Below are 21,726 nucleotides of genomic sequence, written 5' to 3'. Positions count from 1 at the left end.
TTCCTATTTCACAACAAAGCATCATTCACTCATGCTGCTAAACATACCCTCGTAAAACTGACTATCCTACCGATCCTTGACTTCAGCGATGTCATTTACAAAATAGCCTCCAACACTCTACTCAGCAAATTGGATGTAGTCTATCACGGTGCCATCCGTTTTGTCACCAAAGCCCCATATACTACCCAACACTGCGACCTGTATGCTCTCGCTGGTTGGCCCTCGCTTCATATTCGTCACCAAACACACTGGCTCCAGGTCATCTATAAGTCTTTGCTAGGTAAAGCCCAGCCTCATCTCAGCTCACTGGTCACCATAGCAGCATCCACCCGTAGCACACGCTCCATCAGGTATATTTCACTGGTCACCCCAAAGCCAATTCCTCCTTTGGCCGCTTTTCCTTCCAGTTCTATGCTGCCAATGACTGGGACAAATTGCAACAAAAAAAAAATCACTGAAGCTGGAGACTCATATCTCCCTCACTAACTTTAAGCATCAGTTGTCAGAGCAGCTCACAGATCACTGCACCTGTAAATAGCCCATCCAACTACCTCATCCCCATACTGTTATTTATTTATTTGCTCCTTTGCACCCCAGTATCTCTACTTGCACATTAATCTTCTGCACATCTATCACTCCAGTGTTTAGTTGCTAAATTGTAATTATTTCGACACTGGTCTATTTATTGCCTTTACCTCCCTTATCTTACCTCATTTGCACACACTATATACTTTTTCTATTGTGTTATTGACTGTGTTTGTTTATTCCATGTGTAACTCTGTTGTTTGTGTCGAATGCTTTGCATTATATTGGCCAGGTCGCAGTTGTAAATGATAACTTGTTTCCAACTAGCCTACCTGGTTAAATAAAAGGTGAATAAAAAAAATAATAATAATAATAATAATACTGGACCATGTAAGGCTGTAGACTAAGTTAATCCACTGGTGGCACAAACATCTTCAGTTGATGGCCCCAGCACATGATTTGGTCGCACCAATGTTTCGCTTCTACCCGGCGATAATGACTTGACCTGTGTCCCATAATGTACTTGCATTCCATACAGAACCAAGCTAATAATGATTAGCCATCTTTTAAATGAGCATGCTCTTGCAGGGCTTGGCATTCAGGTAAATTTGGCAGTGGCATACGAATGAAAAGAATACTGGCCAGGGAAAGTGGATGGTGGGGGATTATTTAAATGTTCTTTAAATTTGTGGGCTGAGCAAATAGCCTTTAGACTATAATGGAGCTGGGCAATATGACAAATATCGTATCTCAGCATTTATTATTATATATATTTTTACATTTAAAAATTGGATGGTAATTTTATGTTTTGAAATACAAAAGATGAAAAAATGTGCTTTATGAGTAGTGCGTGACCCTAGGGTGGCAACACAAATTCTAAGTGATTTCAATAGGTCTTTGACTGTTTTATACTGTTCAATTAAAGCAAAAATACTTTTCACACATTATCATCAATTTCTGCAATCATTTGAGAATTTCAACACCGCCACTTACGTTTGCACGGTATGGGAAAACAATCTAGGTTCATTTTTAACCAAAAGTTTAGAGCAAAACCCTCAGGTGAACTGTTGGAATCATGGAAACTATTATTCTAATTCTAGCATTGGAATATAATTGCGGGCACTTTGAAGACAGTTTTATTTGACATGGTCACTAATGAAAATGTTATTGTAACTGGGTAGGAACCAAGTGTGGATACGTGTTTCCTAGGGGACTATAATCTTTAGCTAAATTGAATGTTCTCTTAGCTACTTCATATAGCTAACATTCATGCTTCACGTATTCCTATTCGATTTAAAAGATACTGGTCCACCATCACTGGTATTATCAGGCTGTACAGCTAATTACGTTTGCTCTGACAAACTAGTGATTAGCATTAGCAGCTAACATGATTTAGGTCAAACTTGTTAAGCAAAGACAAACGGTGTAATATTACAACGCTAGTGGATATATATTAAGAAGCAAAGTGAAAAAAGCATTTTTGTCATTAACATTGTTGCATATGCTGCATTGTCCATGCAGACTGAACGCATGTGTGTCGTGGTAGAAGAACCACAAACACTCATTGAGTTACAGGGAGCATGGCTAGGTCTGTGTGGAAAGAGGCACAAGAGAGAGATGACTCAAGTAGTGAACTATAAAAATGGATGTTACACATGGCGTATCACATTTAACAAACCAAACATTCAAATACTGTTATAGAAGGTAAAGTAAAAACCGGTCCGTGTATCAATACCGGTATATCATACATTACGGTATACCGCCCAGCACCACCCTATAATGACCTACCCCACATATACAAATAATAATTACATTTTAACTTGACAATATCATATATGAATTGTTTAGGGGGGGACGACGACGACGACATACTTTACTTTAATGGAAACCCTACAAAAACATGATATTCTAAGCCCACAACAATTCTTAACCTAATCAGGAGACCACTTTTCAGGTCAGAGAATAAATAAATAATAATTTGGAGGGGGTAGTTGCTCTTTAAATTGTGCACCAAGCAATAGACTTGTTTGGCTAGCTGTGTTTTTTTTAGGCTTTGGCGGTATACAGGGTTATATGGATAAGGCCACAGGATGGTTTTTCAATACCATTCAACCTATTTATTTGAAGTCTAATACATTTGAATATTTGTAGATACTTGAAGCAAATACCTGCAGTCCACTTGCGCAATACGTTAGGAGATAAAAGAACATTGCGTTCTTCATTTCACCAGTCACATTATGTATCTTACGGTTGTCCCCAGTCACGCTGTGTTTGTTTACAAGCACACAACCACGAGAGACCATAGGCGTGTGAGTCACTCACTGTCGAGCAGCATGCACCAGGTTATCTAATTACAGTATGGAATTCACAACTAAATGTTTGCCAGCTAGTTATCTTATAACTACTAAATTCACTGTCTAAAATGTGCTAAAAGCTCCGTAGTTTGGTTTGCTAAATAAGTAGCTAGTTAGCTATCTAGCTAAGTGGTTAGCTTCTAACAAAATCAAGCATTTGCTTGGTAACAGCAGAAGATCACCCCCTGTATCAAGAGCTTTGCTGGCGAATATTCATTTGTGCCTGCAGCAAACTGAGTAGAATGAGTTACTTGTATAGTTTAGGATGTTAACATATAGCTTCAATAAAGTTCCAACCGGAGTATTCCTTTGTGTCTTCATGAGCAATGGAACGCAAGTGGATACCATGAGGAATAAGCGCGATCAGAAAATGGCTGACTGCCAGACACCTGACAGATTCTGCACTCATTCACTCCCACAACACCATAGAAGTCTCATTCAAGTTTCTATCGATGGTTGACATCTAGTGGAACCCCTAGGCAGTGCAACATTAATATCTCAAGGGGATTTCATTGGCGACTCTGGTGAATACATGCAAAGCTCAGATTTCTCACTTCCTGTTTTGATTTCTCCTCAGGATTTTGCCTGCCATATGAGTTCTATTAGCACGCACCCCGCTAACTAGCTAGCCATTTCACATCAGTTACACCATCCTAATCTCGGGAGTTGATAGGCTTGAAGTCATAAACAGCTCAATGCTTGAAGCACAGCGACGAGCTGCTGGCAAAACGCACGAAAGTGCTGTTTGAATGAATGCTTACGAGCCTGCTGGTGCCTACCACCGCTCAGTCACACTGCTCTATCAAATCATAGACCTAATTATAACATAACACGCAGAAATACGAGCCATAGGTCATTAATATGGTAGAATCTGGAAACCATCATCTCGAAAATGAGACGTTTATTCTTTCAGTGAAATACCGAACCGTTCCATAGTTTATCTAACGGGTGGCATCCATAAGTCTAAATATTCCTGTTACATTGAACAACCTACAATGTTATGTCATAATTATGTAAAATTCTGGCAAATTAGGCGGCCCAAACTGTTGCATATACCCTGACTCTGAGTGCAATGAACGCAAGAGAAGTAACACAATTTCACCTGTTTACTATTGCCTGCTAACCTGGATTTCTCTGAGCAAAATATGCAGGTTTAAAAATATATACTTCTGTGTATTGATTTTAAGAGAGGCATTGATGTTTATGGTTTAGTACAGTCGTGCAAAGATAGAAATAAATAATAAGAAATAAAGGATCAATAATTGTTAAGAAAACTTAGTGGCTAGTGGCTACTCATTTCAGTATAGTGATTTCTTTCCTATAGAACCTGGAGTTCACCCTTTCCTCTGACATGTAGTCAATTGGTCTCTTCCCAGTCCAGTCCCATAGTGCAAAATTGTGAAATGTGTTGCCTCACATGTAAGCATGCCAATGACTATATGTAGTTTAGGTCCAGGCTGTAGTGTGTGTGTGCTGTCTCCAGAGTGAGTTTCAGCAACAATCATGCATGTCAGTCTCCAGTCATAGCATGTAGTAGAATTGCAATGTGTTTATAAAAAGGACAACATTTTCCTGTGCAAAGAAAGAAATGTAGCCTCTATAGCCTACCCAGTGTTTTTTTGCTAACAGTGGGTGATTTAATATTAGCCAAATTGACTATCCAATAATCGCATTTGGAATAGTAGGCCATCTTGGATAAGTTTGCAAATGTGAGGGTGCATGGAAAATTTGCTTCCCAAAAATGAAACCCAAACCTGAAACCTTATGTTAGAATAAATACCCACATTAACTTTTCCTCAGCCAACAAGACAAGTAACGAAGAGCTAAATCACTAGCCTGTCAATCTACTATCCCACATAGTAGAAAAGTTGACCTATTCTATTGGTCAGCTTGTCGTTCTGTGCGAGACAGAAATAGCCTATTCCAAACAGACTGTTGGACAGTTGAGGGACGATCAATCCCAAATTCATACAACCAGTAGGCCAAGGCTAAAGCAATGAGGTCATGCAATACATCAGAACGTTAAGCATAAAATGTTGATAACCTATTATTTCTTCACATTGTATGCGTACAAGGCAGTAGGCTACACCCAAATGTTCATCCATAATGCAATTAGCGGGAAAACACCCTTGAGCGGTTTCATGTGACCAAGATAAAAAAATCATCGGCAACACATTTTTCAATTGATTATATGACTAAGATATTGCCTTTACCCGGTAGCCAATGAAAGTTGATTTGAAAACAAATAGATCATGAGAGAGAGAGAGGCTACTGGTTTCAATTGCATATGGAAGTCTTTATAACATTTCCTGTACGTTTGTTTGATTTTGGCTAGGGTTCTTAGAATGTAGGTAGCCCAAGACATGCCTCATAATATGTAGTAAAACATTCAAGTTTCAAACAATTAAGTAAACTCAGCAAAAATAGAAACGTCCCTTTTTCAGGACCCCGTCTTTCAAAGATAATTTGTGAAAATCCAAATAACTTCACAGATCTTCATTGTAAAGGGTTTAAACAATGTTTCCCATGCTTGTTCAATGAACCATAAACAATTAATGAACATGCACCTGTGGAACGGTCGTTAAGACACTAACAGCTTACAGACGGTAGGCAATTAAGGTCACAGTTCTGAAAACTTAGGACACTAAAGTAGGCCTTCTACCGACTCTGGAAAAACACCAAATGAAAGTTGACAGTGAGAGGACGTTTCTTTTTTTGCTGAGTTTATAACAGAGAACAGGGACCGATCATCCTGAACAAGCCAGCCATGGTCAAACACTGGAGTTTTGCTTTCAGACTGGTCAGATAGTCGTCTAGTCACCTGTGAGACTCTTTTGGGAGGATGCGCTGTCGCCTCTTCCGCTGGATGTTTCGACAAGGAGAGCCAAGTGCAGTAAAGGAAACACCCTTTGAGAGGAAACTCCTGTTTTAGAAACTCAACACTGCACTTCCTGGGGTAGAGGCAGTGTGCTGACATGCAACAAATCAGTGGCTGCATAATCAATGCTTGGAGTTTGTCAGAATTTGTGGGGTTTTGTTTGTCCACCCGCCTCTTTAGGATTGACCAAGTTCTCAATGGGATTGTCTGGGGAGTTTCCTGGCCATGGACCCAAAATATTGATGATTTGTTCTCCGAGCCACTTAGTTATCACTTTTGCCTTATGGCAAGGTGCTACATCATGCTGGAAAAGGCATTGTTCATCACCAAACTGTTCCTGGATGATTGGGAGAAATTTATCTCAGAGGATGTGTTGGTGCCATTCTTTATTCATGGCTGTTCTTAGGCAAAATTGTGAGTGAGCCCACTCCCTTGGCTGAGAAGCAACCCCACACATGAATGGTCTCAGGATGCTTTACTGTTGGCATGACACAGGACTGATGGTAGCGCTCACCTTGTCTTCTCCGGACTAGCTTTTTTCCGGATGCCCCAAACAATCGGAAAAGGGATTCAGAGAAAATGACTTTACCCCAGTCCTCAGCAGTCCAATCCCTGTACCTTTTGCAGAATATTAGCCTCTACCTGAGAGAAGTGGCTTCTTTGCTGTCCTTCTTGACACCAGGCCATCCTTCAAAATTCTTTGCCTCACTGTGCGTGCAGATGCACTCACACCTGCCTGCTGCCATTCCTGAGCAAACTCTGTACTGGTGGTGCCCCGATCCCGCAGCTGAATCAACTTTAGGAGAAGGTCCTGGAGCTTGCTGGGCTTTCTTGGGCGCCCTGAAGGCTTCTTCACAACAATTGAACCGCTCTCCTTGAAGTTCTTGATGATCTGATAAATGGTTGATTTAGGTGCAATCTTACTGGCAGCAATATCCTTAACTTATTAAAAGCTTAACGGAAGAGTGGCCAGGAAAAAGCCGTTGCTTAAAGAAAAAAATAAGCAAACACGTTTGGTGTTTGCTAAAAGGCATGTGGGAGATTCCCCAAACGTATGGAAGATGGTACTCTGGTCAAATGAGACTAAAATTGAGCTTTTTGGCCATCAAGGAAAATGCTATGTCTGGCGCAAACCCAACACCTCATCATCCCGAGAACACCATCAACAAGGTGAAGAATGGTGGTGGCAGTATCATGCTCTGGGTATGTTTTTCATTGGCAGGGACTGGGAAACGGGTCAGAATTGAAGGAATGATCTATGGCGCTAAATACAGGGAACTTCTTGAGGGGAAACCTGTTTGTCTTCCAGAGATTTGACTGGGATGGGGATTCACCTACTAGCAGGACAGTGACCCGAAGCATACTGCTAAAGCAACACTCGGGTGGTGTAAGGGGAAACGTTTAAAGGTTCGGAATGGCCTCGTCAAAACCCAGACCTCAATCCAACAAAGTTGTGATCCTTAACATTCAGAAAATCCCTAAACAATTTAAAATTAAAATCCCAATTCAGTTATCACAAAACATATTTTCTGTGTTATAGCTGATAGGCTGTAAAGGATTGGGGAAGATGTGTAGTTCAAATAAAACCAGAAAGTAAGAGGCAAACTTTAGGTTTCCTTGGTGAATTTGCAAGACTTGGCGAGATGCAGATTACCAAAACATATGAGCATGCTTCTGCCCGCTCTACCTAACGCTAGCTGACAGGGGAAAAAATACAGAATATTTTACGCCTGAGCAGAATTCTGTCGAAGGGTGAAAACCTGATGTGGCACTTTGTTTAACAGTCTGAAATGTTATCTATTGTCGCTATCGTCGTGTTACTGTACCTGCGTTCTATGTCTGTAAAGGATTGTGGTACACTACCGTCTGGCCATGGAGTGCTGCAGAGATGGTTGTCCTTCTGGAAGTTTCTCCCATCTGAGAGGAGCTCTGTTTTGGTACCCTTTTCCAGTTGGATCTCTACAGAAGTATTGGCTTTGTTTTTGCTCTGACATGCACTTTCAACTGTTGGACCTTTATAGACAAGTGTGTGCCTTTCCAAATCATGTCCAATCAATTGAATTTACCACAGATTGACTCCCAAGTTGTAGAAACATCTCAATAGAAACAGGATACATCTAAGCTCAATTTTGAGTCTCATGGCAAAGGGTCTGAATACTTACGTAAATAAGGTATTTGTTTTAATTTGTAATACATTTGTAAACATTTCTAAAAACCTGTTCACTTTATCATTATGGGGTATTGTGTAGATTGAGGAAATTACAAATGTAATCCATTTTAGAATAAGGCTGTAATGTAACAATGTGGAAAAGGTGAAGGGGTCTGAATTCTTCCCAAATGTACTGTATAGCTGGCAAACAGTAGTGAACTTCAAACAAGTGTAACTTGATCAGCTCACATAAAAACGATTTGGGATCGGTGTCCCTTCCACGGGACGGTTGAGCTAACGTAGGCTAATGCGATTAGAATGAGGTAGTAAGTAACAAGAAAATTTCCCAGGACATAGACATCTGATATTGGCAGAAAGCTTAAATTCTTGTTGATCGAAATGCACTGTACAATTTACTGTAGTGATTACAGTGAAATAATACCATGCTATTGTTTGAGGAGAGTGCACAATTTTGAACGTGAAAAATTATGAACAAATTCTTACTTACAAATGATGGCCTACCAAAAGGCAAAAGGCCTCCTGCGGGGATGGGGGCCGGGATTAAAAAAGAAATAAAAATGTAGGACATAATACACATCACGATGAGAGACAACACTACATAAAGAGAGACCGAAGACTACAACATGGCAGCCACACAACATGGTACAAACATTTTTGGGCACAGACAACAGCACAAAGGGCAAGAAGGTAGACAATACATCATGCAAAGCAGCTACAACTGTCAGTACGAGTGTCCATGATTGAGTCTTTGAATGAAGAGATTGACAGAACTGTATACAGGGAAGCATAGAGGGCAGTGATGTGTCCTGTAAGGAGCAATGGTGGCAAATCTGATGGCCGAATGGTAATGAACATCTAGCCGCTCGAGAGCACCCTTACCTGCCGATCTATAAATTACATCTCCGTAATCTAGCATGGGTAGGATGGTAATCTGAATCAGTGTTAGTTTGGCAGCTGGGGTGAAAGAGGAGCGACTACGACAGAAGAAACCAAGTCTAGATTTAACTTCAGCCTGCAGCTTTGATATGTGCTGAGAGAAGGACAGCGTACCGTCTAACCATACTCCTAATTACTTGTATGAGGTGACTACCTCAAGTGCTAAACCCTCATAGGTAGTAATCACACCTGGGGGGAGAGGTGCATTCTTCTTACCAAACCACATGCCCTTAGTTTTGGAGATGTTTAGAACAAGGTTAAGGGCAGAGAAAGCTTTGTTGTAGAGCATTTAACACAAAATCCAGGGAGGGGCCAGCTGAGTATAAGCCTGTATCATCTGCATATAAATGGATGAGAGCGCTTCCTACTGCCTGAGCTATGTTGATGTAAATTGAGAAGAACGTGGGGCCTAGGATCAAGCACTGGGGTACACCCTTGGTTACAGGCAGTGGCTGAGACAGCAGATGTTCTGACTTTATACACTGCACTCTTTGAGAGAGATAGTTAGCAAGCCAGGCCAAAGACACCTCTGAGACGACACCAATACCCCACAAGAATAAAATAGCTGCAAAACATTGCTTAAAATCAAGGGCAATGGTGACATCATTGAGGACCTTAAAGGTTGCAGTGAGACATCCATAACCTGAGAGAAAACCAGATTGCATACCAGAGAGAATACATACTATAGACATCAAGAAAGCCAGTCAGTTGGTTATTGGTAAAACTTTTGATAAACAGGCAAAATAGAAATAGGATCAGCTTGATCTCCCCCTTTAAATAAAGGACGAACCGTGGCTGCCTTCCAAGCAATGGGAACCTCCTTAGGGAGAAGAGACAGGCTTGGCGGTGATATGGGCAGTGATCTTAAAGAAGAAATGGTCTAAACCATCTGCCCCAGATGTTTTTTGGGGGGGGTCAAGTTTAAGGAGCTTCTTGGACTCAGTGACCGCTTGCAGGGAGGAACTTTGTAGCGGGGCAGGGTAAAAAGAGGGAGGAGCATTGGGGGTTGTCGCATTAGAAGGTGTGGAAGATAAGGAAATGTTGGACAGGTTAGGAGGCATGGCTGAGTCAAATAGGAATCCTGACTTAATGAAGTGGTGATTTTATAGAGCGCAGCCATGTGCTTAAGAGTAACAACCACATCAAAATGAAGGGACATGGGCAGCTGTGAGGAGGGTTTGTTCTCTACGTCTTTAACTGTTTTCTAGAACATCTTGGGGTTAGACCCACAGAGTGAACTGCTCCTTAAAGTAACTAACTTTGACCTTCCGGATAGCCGGAGTACACTTATTTCTCATTTGCCTGAACTAGAGGCAGTCAGCCTGGGTGTGTGTGCCGAGCCTTTCGCCAAATGCAACTCTTGAGCTGGAGTAACTCTGCAAGATCACGGTCAAACCAGGGGTTAAACCTGTTTTTTTTTCAGGGCGTGTTTGTTAACAATGTGACTGAATTGTTTTTAAATAAGGTCCAAGCGTCTTCGACAGAGGGGATCAAGCTGATTCTATACCAATTTACAGAGGCCAGGTCATGAAGGAAGGCTTTCTCATTAAAGTTTTTTAGCAAGAGTCTGACAAATCAGGACAGGTCATTTCACTGAGCAGCCATTACAAACACAGGCTGTAAAACAGTGATCACTAAGGTCATTACAGAAAACACCAGACTGGGACCTTTCAGAATTATTTGTGAGGATAACATCGAGGAGTTAGCCTTTTCTAGGTGTTTGGAGTCGAACCTTGTTGTATTGGTAATAATCTGAGAAAATGTTGGGAGTCCCATTGCTTTAGGGCTTGGTCGGATGGTTTAAGCATGCCCCAGTTTGTCACCTAGCAGGACGAATCCAGACTTAGTGTCAGGGACCAGGAGAGAGCTTAGGGCAGGTAGGGTACATGCCGGTGCTGATGGAGGATGGTAACACCCAGCAACAGTCAACAAAGAGCTGTTTGAAAGTTTTTAATGCTTAAAACAAGCAAATCAAATTGTTTGAGGACAGACTTGGTGGAGACAACTAAGCACTGAAGGTGGCCCTTGGTAAAGATTGCCACTCCCCCACCTTTGGAAGATCTGTCTTGCCGAAAAAGGTTATAACCAGAACGGTATTCAAAACACTCTCTTAACCACCTCTCAGTAATGACCAACACATCTGGATTGGAGCTGTGAACCCACTCTTTCAATTCATCCATTTAGGTAATAAGCTTCTAGTGTTAAAACCTCTCTGGGATATGTGGGACGGTAGCGTCCCACCTGGCCAAAAGCCAGAGAAAATGCAGAGCGCCACATTCAAATAAATCACTATTAAAAATCTAACTTTCATGAAATCACACATGCAAGATAGCAGTTGGATGTTTTTGGAACTAGTGAATGTAATGCGCCAATGTAAACTCATATTTTGATAAATATGAACTTTATCAAACAAAACATACATGTATTGTGTAACATTAAGTCCTATGAGTGTCATCTGATGAAGATCAAAGGTTAGTGATTCATTTTCTCTCTATTTGTAGTTGTGACTGGTTGGAAAATCTTTGGCTGGAAAAATGGCTGTGTTTTTCTGTGGATATGTGGTGACCTAACAATCGTTTGTGGTGCTTTTGCTGTAAAGCATATTTTAAAATCGGACACTGGTGGGATTAACAACAAGATTAACTTTAAAATGGTATGAGATACATGTATGTTTGAGAAATTTTAATTATGAGATTTGATGTTTTGAAATTGGCGCCCTGCACTTTCACTGGCTGTTGTCATATCGCTCCCGTTAACGGGATTGCAGTCATAAGTTAATTGATATGCATTCCAGGTGACGACCCCATGAAGCTTGTTGAGAGAATGCCAAGAGAGTGCAGAGCTGTCATCAAGGCAAAGGGTTGCTACTTTGAAGAATGTCAAATATAAAATATTTTGATTTGTTTAACACACTGGTTACTACATGATTCCATGTGTTATTTCATAGTGAAGACAAACTATTATTCTACAATGTATAAAATAGTAAAAATAAAGAAAAACCCCTTAAATGAGTAGGTGTCCAAACTTGTGACTGGTACTATATATCTAAAAAATGTTAACCAATACTTTGACTCAAAATATTAATATAGCATCCAAAATAATATAGCTGTATCTAAATGTATACATTTTTGTGACTGGGTTCCTCTTTTTTTGGATGTTGATTGTATAAATCTATATATTCAGTTGCAGTGTGTTAGTGTTAATCAGTCTTGCGGCCTGCCTCTGCAATATATACTAGGCCTAGACTACAGTATCAGCACTTCTACCAATGCTGGTAGCCTCACTAATGGTGATTCAGAGTTTTGTGACTGTTTGCACCAAATATAACTTTTCTCATTCACTTAATTAATTGACTGAGAGTCTTGGTACAATTGAGAGCATAACATTAAAGATGGTCACACAATGCTTTTACTTGTGTACACGTTGATACAAGGGCCCAGCACAAGTATCCTTTGAACATATAATAATAATACATGTGAAATGAGTCCCATTGAAGTCAGTAAGTCAGGACCTCAGGGGTGATTGACTGATGGGGATAGAGGGGATGGGTTGGCCATCATATAAGGTCCCATTCACAGGGGACACTAGCATCAGGACTCCATACAGTCTACACAAAAGCATTTCCACCTCAGCAGCTACACGTGTACAGCAACTCATGCCCTTGCAAATTCCCTGACAACTGGGTCGAAGAACCCCACTACGGTTAGAATTGTGGCTTCGATAAACAAGCATCCTCTGCTGTTGAACCGTGGGGCTGACTTCAGAACAGATCTGGGGAGGATAACGCAATTCAATTAAAGCAATTCAATTAAAGCATTAGGAGGTCCAACATATGACAGCACACATACTGTATACTTAGGCACATGTTTGTTATATGATGCACGTGCATAGAAAAGCTGTCCATCCTCAGTCAGTTGGCTGGAAGGTTGGCATTATTTTCATTAGGCCTAAAAATACTAATGGCTTTTGAAATCGCCTAAATGCAGAAAAGCAATGGTATACAGTTATGTTTTTAGCTATCAATGCAAACCTCTGCTTTCTGTGGAAAACACCTGAAGGTATACACCACATTGATGGGAGTGGCAGTAAAGTTTAATTGATTGATTCGTGAAACATACCATGATGCCACAAGTTTCTAGGAAGGGAGGCTGGGGCAGGTGGAAATGGTAGGTGTGCCATTCAATCAGGCAGATACAGTGCCTTGCAAAAGTACTCATCCCCCTTGCCGTTTTTCCTATTTTGTTGCATTACAATCTGTAACGTTCAGCTGAGCCGTTGTGGCTAGACATTTCCACTTCACAATAAAAGCACTTCCAGTTGACCGGGGCAGCTCTCGTAGCGCAGAAATTTGACAAACATACTTGTTGGAAAGGTGGAATCCTATGACGATGCCACGTTGAAAGTCACTGAGCTCTTCAGTAAGGCCATTCTACTGCCAATGTTTGTCAATGGAGATTGCATGGCGGTGTGCTCGATTTTCTACACCTGTCTGCAACGGATGTGGCTGAAACAGCCAAACTCACTATTTGAAGGGTTGTCCACATACTTTTGTATATACAGTGAACATCTAGTATGACAAGTTTCATACCGGTTGTATTTCTGCCTGCTTGAACAGCAAATAGTTAAAATACAAAATAATACATTAAATAACCCTGGGAATCAATATAACAACGCCTTGAGAAGCAAAGAAAAACATACAAAATAAGTTACCCCTTCCTCTGCGAGAAATGGAGCTGTTGGGAGTGTATGTAACCCTTCACCTGCCATCTAGCACCTAAATTCTCAGGCACCCCTCACCTCTGCAGCCTGGCAGGCCCATCCTTGGCCTCCCAGCCCTCCCCACACCTTGCAGCATCGTCCCTGAGCATGAGGCTGGAGTCAAACAGGTTCCACAGGATAGCGCCCGTGCTGGCAGACATACTCCAAATGCCATGGCGTGAAAGCAGTCATTAAGGGAGGATTAGGGGAAAACAGTCAAATGCTCATGGTAACAGCCAGACCGGTCTGCTAGACAAAAAAAATTAACTCAACCACTTTTTACATCCAAACATACATAAACAAAAAGGTGTAGTTTGTGCTTGTGACACATGCCCAACTTGCTTTTCCATATCAGAAAAACAAAAAATCAGGTCAAGCTTGCCCAAAGCCAAAAGCATGACTGTTTAAAAAGAAAAATACACTCCTTTGATTGCATTAATAAATTTACCCCTCCTCCTGCTGCTGCTCTCTCTCCCAGATTCTCCCCAAAAAGAGAGGAACAAGTGTATGTGTGAAGTGTCACATGACAGCCAGCCAGTCCTTTTTATTCCAGCGACTTACTGTGTGTCTTTGTCATATAAAAACTCACTCCCGCCTTCCTATCAAAGGCTCAGAATTCTGGTTTGGTGACATTTCCCCCCCGGCAGTCAAATCTATGGGGCTGAATGTAAATAGAAAACAAGAGGCCTTTATTCAAAGAAGCAGAGCTCTGAGGTTCCCCATGCAAAGTGCTGTTTCAGGTTGACAGGACTCCATAGCAGTGGAACGACCAACGACATAGGAGTAGAGGGGTCAATAACAGTCCTGTCGCCACTCACTTTGACTATTCAAAACATAGTGGCCCTCAGCCGTGCAGTCATCCCTGATAAGCCAGGGCCATACAGCGTGGACCATCAACCAAACTAGCTTGTGAGCGGAACAGTTACCACAACAGTTCTACTGGTGTACGGCTAACCGAAACAACAGAGGTTATCAGACACATTGGGAGCACTAACAATACAAATAGAAGAGGAAACATATTGACAAAGGACATGTTTGTCCTCGGGTAAAACATAGGACAGAATTGCAGATTATGTTGCTGACAGCTAAAATGATATAACACAAGGTAGTTGTCACACTAGTCAATCTAGTAAATCTATGTCTGTTTTCAGTCACTGGACATTCCATAAATCAGCTGTAACAACAAGACACCTGGGTTGCCCAGAATAACCAGGGTGTCCTTTTCTCTGGTCACACCCCACAGAACCGGCCACGTCATACAGCAGAGAGAAGAGAGGCAGGAGAGAGAGAGAAAAGAGGAGAGCTTGTTTGAAGAGTACCCCCCCGACAGTTTTTTCCCCTCTAGTCAGGAACAGAAAGAGAAATTAACTCTGCTCAGGCGTTTCTTTTACGCCTGCTACGTTAGGTTGGCCGTGTTGTGACCCTTCGGGGAATGGAGGGAGGAGATGGATTTAGGGAGTGAGTGCAAAAGACTGGGTGGTACTTGAGATATTCGACTGCATAGAATCTCAGAATCATTAGCACCGGTGTAAATGGATCAGATTTGGCCAAACAGGACAAGGCAGCTCCCCTTTGCACCCTAAAGTAAAGACGGGCTGTCAACCTGCTCTGCAGGTGGGGTTGAGGAGGGGGTAAGGCCACAAGCAAGGAAAAGGATGTGTCTGGGAAATCTATTGGAATTACATGGTTCTGGCAGTTTGGCCGCTGAAGTAAGTGAGCCCAATAGTAGCAGTCAAACAGCTGCTGCCTGTCCTGGGTGATCTTGTTCGACTGTGCTAAAATGGAGTGAGGAACATGGAAGACAGAAAGACACAGCATGAGAGAATAGTTTAGTCTGACAGGAAATCTCTGCTCATGAGCGGTGTCCCGCCTACCGAGGGATGTTAATGTCCATTGGAGTTGCTCAACCCCAAGTACTGGGCTGCTAAGTTAAAGGTCCAATGGAGTCTTTATCTTAATATAAAATCAGTTCTGGGTAACAATCAAGTACTTTAATGTGATTATTTTTCACAATTTTAATTGAAAACAAACAAAAATAGTTTCTTAGCAAAGATACATTTCTCAAGCAAATCTTTGCTAGGACAGTGTGGGGGTGGTCTGGGGAAAACTGAAAACTGGCTGTTATTGACAGAGGGGTTTGGAACTTTCTTATTGGTCTATTAACTAAATTACCGCCTGGTAATTTTTCCAACCTCAGTGTAGAAATATATATAAAACACAGGAAGAAAAAAGGTACTGCACTGGGCCCTTAAATATTTCCCCAGTAAGAACATATTCTTAAAGGTAGACTCAGCTAAATAACATTGCCATGAACGGCACCGCAGATATTGAGACGAGCGAGATGAGACTTCACTCTCACAAAGTCACACAGTATCTGCGCATGTGCACGGGTTCTCTTCACGCTGTTACAGCGTGGCAACCACGGGACCAAAACAGTGGAGAAGTTGAGCCTTGCGCTTCAAAGCTTTTAGATGTTGTGGAAATTGACCCACTATGCTGTTTACTTTCTGCATATAAAGTACATCATATCGCCGAGTCTACCTTTAATGTAAACAAATCATACCAAGACTTGTATGTTTATCTTTTAATGTAATGAGTGTCATCATTGTTATAAAGCACAAATGATATGACAACTCACAATATAGCTATGCAAAGCAGATATCCTAAATCAACAACTGTCTGGTCAAATGAAGGGTGTAAGTAAGAAACCAACATTTCACCGAGAGATGATCCCAACTAGTCTGGCCGTGGCAGCCCCAGTCATAACAGGGAAGGCATGTTATTGTAATACTAAGAAATTCCATATGGCTAAAAGCAGGATCATAGGAAAAGAGGAAAATCAGCACTATCACTGACCAAACCCCATAATCCCAAAATCTGAAATCCAAAAACTAAGATTTTAATCCCATTCATACCATGCGCTCACAGAAATCCAGGGGGATGAAAATCTGTATAAAACAAAACTAAATATCCCTCCTGCTTCACAAAGGACAGATAATTCAGCTCATCCCCTGATAGTGATGCTCATTCTAGTGTCATCTCTCAGGTGAACAAGTTTGGCCAGGGGGCCAAATGCCACATTCCGATTGTGCTTCTGGAACCTGATTGTAAAGGCGAATGTTAGTGAGTATGACCGTCATCTGAAGTGTCAACTCTGCTAGTCTGGGAGACACTGACTGAAGTCTCCATGAATGGCACTATATGTATAGACTACTCCCTGTTCACCCTCCTGGACATTGTGAGATGTCATGTGTTACAGAGTGGCCCAGTTCCTGCCAGATGTCAACACGAGGCAGTGGATGATATAAGGCTACAGCGGGGTCGCAGTCAAAATGAAATGTGCACATTGACACGAGTGAAAATATTTTTGTCAACAGCTTACTTGAGACTGACACTGAATAGGGGGCAGTAGTGTGTGGATGTGTGCAAAGCATCTTATGTTCTACTGCCGGTGTGTTGTGTGTAGTGTGGTGTTCTGACCTGTAAGCAAGTAATGGGATGAGAGCTATGCGATGAGAGAGCCTGCAGGCCTGAATACTTTAGTCACTGATTAGACTCAATCACACTTGCATGATGAGAGAAACCACAGTGGAGCTCAGATTCCTGTGAGTAAGACTGAGAAATTAGGTGACGACTATTCCAGGACTACAGTTAAATCACTTAATCTCCTGGCACAGCCATAAAAGTGAATACATTCTTCAATCTGCTGGATGGCCAGTACTGTGTAAAGGTGTAGACATGTGGGGAGGATTCATGAATTTATGTTCAAGTGCACCAAAACAAATGAAAAACACATCCACGTTCAGCAAATAATATCCTACAACTTTGAGAGACAGGTACTCAGAACTGCTAAAAAAAGGGTTAGTTATGGAGTCGGCAATTGGGCCAATCCCTCTATTGAAAGTAATACGATATTTTATAATCAGTGTCCACAAATCCTTACAATGCCCTTTTCATCCATGGCGAGTGCCAACACAGCATGTTTTGCTCAAAGTCACATTAAGTTCTTTAAGTAAAAAAGATACATGAAGTAGGGTAGCCTATACTCAAAATGTGACAATGGTAAAGGACCAGCCCCAGTACACTGACATTTAAAGTACACAGAAACCGCAAGTATTATGGTTCCATTTGGATACATGTAAAGAATAAAATAAAGTAAAAAATACAAGATAAAAAAAGGTTCCTGAACTACAAGCTCGCTGATCAGTACAAAATACATTAATCTTTATATCTTAAATTGTTACCTTGATACATACATACACTTGAATATAAGCTGCCATATACTCGTACTACCTTAATACTTTACATCAAAATGAAACAGCTAAAGCGCAAGTGCTTTTGTGTACCAGATTTTAATACATATTTGTAGATTCCTGAATTTAGCTGCTCACTGGCTAATATTCGAGATGTACTAACGTTACAACCGTCCACCTAAATGTTGTCCCACATCCCACAGTTGAAAAACACCTCTCTTTTATATAATTTGTATAATTTATACATGATTCAGAAACTAATATATTTACTCAAATATATGTTTATTAACCACAATTATCGATGTATATTATGGTACCCATGAATCCAGCCGAAGCTGGGCTGATGCCTTTCAGCCAGAAAAAAAAGCGGTGTGGAAATGGGCTTTGAACGCCATCTTGTACGTTGCAGCTGCTTGGGCCCTGAATACAGGAACCCATTCATTCAAGGAGGGAAGCGAACTAGCAAGATTAATTCATCTTTGTGAACCAGAAATTACAAATATCCCTTTTGAAAAACGAAAAATGTTTAACGTGACAAAGATATTATGGAACAATCAAATAACTATATTGGAAAATTGAACCTGGTGGCGTCCTATATGGTCTCAAAATGTAACAAATATGCGAGTTCTTTCAACCAGCGATTGACAATGGCAACATTGTTGTTACTCGTTCCTCAACAAGACGACCATTTCTGGTTCGACAAAACTAAAAGCCCCGTTTAGAATGTTTGCCGCTTGTAATGTTGACATAAAAAAATCCCCTCCCTACACTTTCTTTTCAGTTCTAGAAAGTAACAGGATTAGCTGCTTCCTCGTTACCCATTTCCTCTAGTCTACTCTATGAAAGAACATTCACACTGGAGCGGACAGAGGTATGGCTATTCGGTGTAACTACTTGTACAGTAAAACCTATGGCCAGGTTGAACAGATTGTAGAAATCCAATTAACGTTAATTTACTTCCTCTGTATATCAAATGAAGGCCAATCAAATGCTGCCAGCCCGTACACTAATAAAGTAGCAAGCTGGCTAAACATACTGCTTACTAGTTAGCAATATAACGTTAGGTGGCCGATTTATGCAATAGCTAGCTCGTCATACATTAATAGACAAGCTTGTTGCTGATTTTAGGTGTATTAAGGCCATAATCGTGTACCACCATAGTTATCACGCCAGATACGATAGCTAACTGTAACGCAAGATAATTTGGTGGCTGGCTGACATAATGGCTGTTCAGCGAATGACAACGTAAACAGATAGCTAGCAAACTAGGCGATAGGTGTCGAATGTGTCCAGCCTAAACCCAACAGCAGCAGCTCCATCTTGGTTGGCTACTGTTGCAGGCTCACACGCACAATCGGAAACATGTCAAGCTTCTTGCTAATTGCAAACGTAGGAAGTAGTATGGCTTTCTATACCGTCTCCGCCTGTGTTATGGACTACGAAAAAGTGTGTGTGGGGGTGCACTGTTAGCTAACTAGTTAGCTTTCGGCTCCAGTGATGTTGAAATAGCCATTTTTGGTCTCCTATTACCACCTAACGTTACTTGCTACAGTTGTATTATAACGCACAAATCCTCTATGCATTATATGACCACTTAATCATTGGTAAAAATGTCAGATGCATTAAAACATTATGCATCACCATCTATGACATGTGGTATAACTTAGTTAACTAAATTAGTATTTAAGATGGTTGGATATAGCTAATTTGCTAGCAAGCTCGTTATCTAGGAATGTCAGTAAACGTCTAACACAATCATATTGATTTACAAAAGCCAATTAGACTGCATATTAGTTAACTAGCTACGTTTGCCATTTTGTTAGATGCGTGAAAAACAGTGCAACTCAAATTCAGACGTTGACAGTTTTGTTAACTAGCTTTAGCTAGTGATCTTACGAAAGAAGCTAAGTTCCACTAGCTTTGAGGCTTACATTTAGCTGCCAGCTAGCTAGCCCACTCACTGGTATTGCAAAACCTAAGCCATGGCAAATAGCTAAGCCACACCATAATAAAAACTTTGCATAAAGTTAGTTATATTGTGACTACCTACAACCACAACTCAAATAAGTACAACATCGAATAATTTAAAGTGTGTTTTGTGCTTTTCCAACTACCTACCTACCCACACCCCGTTAGCTTCAACCAGCGAGTCACTCAACTCAATTTAACCCCTTCCGCCTAGCTTCCTAGCTAGGCACCCCAGACAATGTTAGCTACAGAAGTTAGCTACGTCTTTAGAAAAATAAGTTGACATTAATGCGTCCCGACTCATAACTTACTTACCCGTTTTCAGTCGAGGGTATCCGTTGTTTATATCGCATTGACTGGAAACAGCGAAGATCTACTCCTCTCCACCTAGCTAATACACAGACTAGATCTAGCAAGCTATCGAGGAGTGGCACTCCCCGAACAGAGGTTTCGATCCGCCAAGAGGAGACACACCGGCACAAAGATGAGGAAATGTTCACCCTACTAAACCAACGCTTTGTGGAAAAACACTGCGTTTGAGAGTCTATGGGTGGTCTTGTATTTCACAACAGTCTCGTTCCAATCTTCTAACTATCCTTCTGGTCTTTCCCACCGTAGTTCCCCTGTTCTCTCTTCACACCACCAGTATCTCAAACGCTTCCCCCGGCCATCAAACAGCAGAGATGGGCGCGGTAACCCTGCTCTCAGCTCTAGGAAACCCCACGTTACGGCTACGTCATAGCGCAAAAATCGGATCATTTGGTGGATTTGGTACAAAATTGATGTAGTTTAATACGAGAAAAATATCCCGCTTCAAAATATTGTATTTTCATATTTTAGTGTGTACTCCCTTGAAATTCCATTCATGAACCTTATAGCATTTTTGTGATAAAGCAAACAAGATAGACTACTACTTGACAACCACCAGTCTACTCTAGCTAAGGTAACACGGTACAGCTGGGCAATTTAGGGAAGTAATCAATAAAGACTCTGGCTGGTCAGGCAGGCTGGACAACAAATAGTGTTTTCATGATTTGCTGGTATTCTAAATGTTCTAGTATTCTGATTTCAGCGATATAGTTGTGCATACAGAGCTCTCCATTTGGCAAATCTGACCATAACTATCCTCCTGATTCCTGTTTACCCACAAAAAACTAAAACAGGAAGTACCAGTGGCAAGCTCAATAAGGAAGTGGTCTGATGAAGCGGATGCTAAGATACAGGACTGTTTCGCTAGCACAGACTGGAATATGTTCCGAGATTCATCTGATGGAATTGAGGAATTTACCACATCAGTCATGAGCTTCATTACCAAGTGCATCAACAACATCATCCCCACAGTGACCATATGTTTATATCCCAACCAGAAGCCATGGATTACAGGCAACATCCGCACTGAGCTGACGCTTTCAATGAGCGGGACACTAATCCAGACACTTATAAGAAATCCTGCTACACCGCCCGACGAACCATCAAACAGGCAACGGGTCAATACAGGACCAAGATCGAATCCTACTGCACCAGCTCTGGTGCTCGTCTGATGTGGCACGTCTTGCAAACTATCATGGATTACAAAGGGAAATCCGTCCGTGAGCTGTCCAGCGATGTAAGCCTACCAGACAAGCTAAATACCTTCTATGCTCGCTTTGATGAACCATGCACGAGAGCACCAGCTGTTCCGGATGACTGTGGGATCTCGCTCTCCATAGCCGATGTGAGTATAACCTTTAAACAGGTTAACATTCACAAGGCTGCAGGGTCAGACGGATTATCAGGATGCGTAATCCGAGCATGCGCTGACCAGTGGGCAAGTCTCTTCACTGATATTTTCACTCTCTCCCCGACCCAGTCTGTATTACCTACATGTTTCAGGAAGACCACCAT

The 21,726-nt window shown here is 41.4% G+C and overlaps 1 protein-coding gene across 2 annotated transcripts in view; it reads right to left on the bottom strand.

Moving 5' to 3' along the window:
- The window catches only part of LOC109869645 (guanine nucleotide-binding protein G(I)/G(S)/G(T) subunit beta-1), a 57,058-nt gene extending 36,485 nt beyond the window's left edge, over positions 1 to 20,573 (bottom strand). Inside the window, exon 1 of one of the 2 annotated variants that reach the window (XM_020459917.2) lies at positions 20,158 to 20,573. The gene's annotated coding sequence lies outside the window, so the exon portion shown is untranslated. The remainder of the gene's footprint in view (positions 1 to 20,157) is intronic. The other variant, XM_031803995.1, reaches the window with a different exon arrangement.
- Positions 20,574 to 21,726: the final 1,153 nt, after the last annotated feature.

This window comes from Oncorhynchus kisutch, linkage group LG24, assembly GCF_002021735.2.
Source record: "Oncorhynchus kisutch isolate 150728-3 linkage group LG24, Okis_V2, whole genome shotgun sequence".
Taxonomy (NCBI): Eukaryota; Metazoa; Chordata; class Actinopteri; order Salmoniformes; family Salmonidae; genus Oncorhynchus; species Oncorhynchus kisutch.
Note: the sequence above shows the minus strand (reverse complement) of the source record. Positions and strands in the feature narration are given on the sequence as shown.